At 47.0% G+C, this 4,180-nt stretch overlaps 1 protein-coding gene across 4 annotated transcripts in view; it reads left to right on the top strand.

Moving 5' to 3' along the window:
* Positions 1 to 4,180, top strand: part of PGS1 (phosphatidylglycerophosphate synthase 1) — a 43,343-nt gene that overhangs the window by 32,178 nt on the left and 6,985 nt on the right. The window lies entirely within an intron of this gene.

The following is a 4,180-nucleotide window of genomic DNA, read 5'->3' as shown; positions in this document are numbered from 1 at the left end:
CTGTACATTAAAATCAAAAGTTAGCCGGGCGTGGTAGTGCATGCCTGTAGTTCCAGCTACTTGGAAGGCTGAGGCGGAAGGATCGCCGGAGCCCAACAGGTCGAGACAGCGGTGGCCGGGAGTGGCCACCGCACTCCAGTCTGGGCGACAGAGTGAGACTCCAACTCAAAAAAAATTAAAAAAAAATAATAATAATGAAAATTTAAAAAGTTAGCGGGGTGTGATGGCGAGCACCTGTAGTCCCAGCTATTCTGGTTGCTGAGGCAGGAGGATCACTTGAGCCCGAGAGACTGAGGATGCAGTAAGCTATGATTGTGCCACTGTACTCTGGCCTGAGTGACAGAGTGAGACCCTATCTCTTAAAAAAAAGCGAGACTGCTGTTTCTCACTGGGATCTAACCCCTTCTAAGAATGAGGGTCAATTCTTAAAGGCTGGGCAGTGATTTCCGCCCCCCTTTAATAATAGTATTTTATTTTCTCTTTAAAGTAAGTAATAGGCATTTACTAGGAATTCATTAGTGCTTTTAGATGAATCTTTGTATTTGATTATCTGCAATGGTGTTGATAGACTTTTGAATTGGAAGCACATTACCCTTATGTGTGAGACCTAGATGGTACTTTGGGTTCCTGAACTTGTGACATTTACAATAACACCTTTCCATGGAAGGTGCCAGTTTCCCTTTCGGAGGCATGGGGATACAGATAACATTGCTGCAAGGCCAGCTCTCAGAAGCGTCACATATTGACTTTGCTAAGCTTTTATATTCCTGTGTTTGGGAATTACTGTTGCAAAATCGTTGGAGCCATTGTTGATGGATAAGGAAATGGTAACTGCCTTATTCCCCGGGATCTGCCCTCCTGCAGCCTGGGAATCTTGTCTGTGACCGAGTGGAGCCTTGGTGCCAGGAACGGCTTCATGACCAGGCTCAAGAGGAAGTGACAGCGGTCATGCCCTGGGTGGGCCAGTAGGGTAATTGGATTTGTTTAGCAGGTTTCTTCCTACAGTGAGGTTTACAGCAAATGACTGAGGAAGCCCCCACAAACTGAGAGATTCCAGTAACAGGACGACAGCTGGCCTTGGAGCTGGGATAGTGGAAAAGCACGAACCTGCAGCTTTCAATAGCAGGGTCTCCTGGACTTTGGCTTCAGTTGCAGAGACAGCTGTTTGAGATACCCGCACTGGAGGGGCTCTCTCTTGCGTCAGTCGAGGGTTGGTGACCCTGGCTCCAGGCCAGGACAAATTGTGTATAGATCTGGGTTAATTTGGGGGAGCAGGTCTCCAGGCCTGTGCCTAGGTTCCTGATCCTGACTGTTCTCCCCCACTGTTTGAGCAAGGGAACTGAATCTACATCCTGGATCTTGAGAAAAGCTGGGGCCAGTTGTGGTTAGGAGCTGCTTTCTCAAATGACATATTTGGGATATTTTCTTTTTCTTCCCAAACCTGAATCCCAGGGGCTTTTTATTGTGGGAGGGTGGTAGCTCATGCTGCTATAGCTCGTCTGTTCTGTAGAGATAGTTTGTGCCTGTGAAATGTGGAAACACATTTCCTGATAATTCCACCTGTCTGCTTATATACCGAGACTGCAGCTGCTGGTCTGGACCCCACAATACCTGGGCCCTAGATGCTGGGTCTGCCCAGCTGCACAGCCTTCCCACAGCCAGAAAGTCCCTAAAGTTCCAGCTGCCCAAGGTTCCCTGCTCTCTGAAGCCACCTCTGGAGTTCTCCTTGGGATCTGAGGAAAGGCCCTGTTGATGGTCGCATTGACACTGGGAACGGGGAGGTATTTTTATCAGGATCCGAAGTCCCTCCCGTCACTTAGTGCATACAGTAAAAACGGAAAGCTTCCTGGTTTTGTTCAGAGAACACGGTTTACCACTTGTGACCCAAGAGAGACTCCCTTGAACAGCATTGTAACCTCGATCAGCTGACTTCCTTCTCCATCCCTGTTGTGGAGTCTATGAGGAAACTTAAGTGTTTCTGGTAATTTAATTGAAATCTTGGCTGGGTATTCATTTGAAAACATAAAGCTGGAGCCGGGTCTGTGGAGACTTCAGCAAACCAGCCCCCCGAGACCAGAGCTGGCTCCTCTTGTCAGGCACGTCCAGCCAGGGATTTGGACCTTAACAGCAGCACTTGGGAGGCCAGAGAATTAGGCCTCTGTGCCCATGACATGTGGGATTGTGGGTCTGCTTAGTCTTGGCCCATGAAAGAAGCATTGAGCCCAGGAAAGGTACTGAAAACAATAGATTTGGGCACTGATTTCCCCACTTCTTTTTTTTGAGTTGGAGTCTCACTCTGTTGCCCAGACTGGAGTGCGGTGGCCACTCCCGGCCACTCCCGGCCACCGCAGCCTCCACCTGCTGGGCTCCGGCGATCCTTCCGCCTCAGCCTTCCAAGTAGCTGGAACTACAGGCGCGTGCTACCACGCCTGGCTGATATTTGATTTATTGTAGAGATGAGGTCTCGCCAAGTTGCCCAGGCAGGTCTCAAACCACAGGCTCAGGCAATCCACTCACCTCATCCTCCCAAGACGCAGGATTACAGGCTGAGCCACCAAGCCCGGCTTCCCCAGTTCTTGATTCTGTAGTGCCCTGGAGGATGAGTGTCCTCTCCTGTTCTCACTGGGGCTGAGGAGTGGCCATGGATATGTCCTCCCTTCTTCCCTCAGAGCAGAGTGTGTCCCATTTCCAGTGGGACAGGCCGCCTGTGCTCCAGCAGTTGGCAAAGTGCGTTCATGGCTGTCATCCATGATCCTCATGACAGTGTGGGCACATAGATGGCCTGGACTTACAGATAAAAGGACTTGAGTCTCAGCGGGATCTCACAGCCCAGAGCAGGGAGAGACAGATCTAGAGTTACGGCCCTTGACTGTGCCTTCAGCTTGTGATGCTTTGTCAGGTACCTTGCTGAGGAAAACAGCACTTGTCAGGTAGACTTTCTCATAAAAGAGAGCCTTTCTCCTCAGAGATCCTAAGCAGAGTGTAAGACCAAAGCATATATAAATGTTTTCATTTTTTTAAATACGAAAGTAATAAACATCATTGTAAAAATTAAGAAGAACTAAAAGTAGTGAGCCCTTTTATCCCGGGATGATCCCAGCGCATTTGGTGACCCCTTCCCTGTCTTCGTTCTGGGTATGTCCAGAGAGGCCTGGCCTGTCGTAGCGATTAGGATCATATTGTACTTGTCTGTTACTTTGCGTCCAGCTTCTTTTGCTTAATTTTGAGCACTTTCCTGTACTATTAATTAAATATTCTTCTGTAACATTATTATCTCATGGTGAATGCTAGTTTGTTATATGAGTTTATTAATAATTTGGCTGTTGGACATTTAGGTGGTTTCCAGTTTTTCCTTATTATAAATATTGTGATAAATATCTGTATATAAAATTCTTAGTGCATAGTTCTGAGTGCAGTTATTGTCTTGGGGTCAATTCTTGCAAGTGGAACTTTTTAAGGCCCCGATAACTTTTGCCAGTTTTCCCCCAGAAAGCTGATTCAGTCCCCTTTCCATTAGCCATGTGTGAGAGTGCCTGTTTCCTAAGCCCTTGTCAGTGTGGGATAATGATGTTACTAAATGATATCGTAACTTTTTGTCAATTTGAAGAAGAAAATCTATGTCTCATTTAAAAAATACATTGTATTAATGTGAGAGTACACATTTTAAGTATTTTTCCACAGCTGTATTTGACTCTAAATTTAAGAAATTGAGACCCATACATGTCTTGGTGTTTAAAGCCCCAGCACTTTGGGAGGCCAAGGCAGGAAGATTATTTGAGCCCAAGAGTTTATTCAAGTCCAACCTAGGCAACATAGCAAGACCCCTGTGTCTACCAAAAATAAAAGAATTAGCTGGGCATGGTGGCACATGTCTGTATTCTCAGCTACTTGGGGGGCTGAAGTGGAAGGATCGCCTGAGCCCAGGAAGTCGAGGCTGTGGTGAGCTGTGATTTTGCCACTGCACTCCAGTCTGGGGGACTGAGTGAAGATCAAACTCAAAAAAAAAAAAAAAAAAAAAATCTTTAAGAACATGGGTTTCTTAGCTTTTCTTTTCTTTTTTTTTGTTTGAGTTGGAGTCTCACTTTGTCACCCAGACTCCAGTGCAGTGTCCACTCCCGGCCACCACAGCCTCGACCTGCTAGGCTCCGGCGATCCTTCCTCCTCAGCCTTCCAAGTAGCT

This window comes from Carlito syrichta, unplaced genomic scaffold (genome assembly GCF_000164805.1).
Source record: "Carlito syrichta isolate Samal-C Ts95f unplaced genomic scaffold, Tarsius_syrichta-2.0.1 Scaffold313381, whole genome shotgun sequence".
Taxonomy (NCBI): Eukaryota; Metazoa; Chordata; class Mammalia; order Primates; family Tarsiidae; genus Carlito; species Carlito syrichta.
Note: the sequence above shows the minus strand (reverse complement) of the source record. Positions and strands in the feature narration are given on the sequence as shown.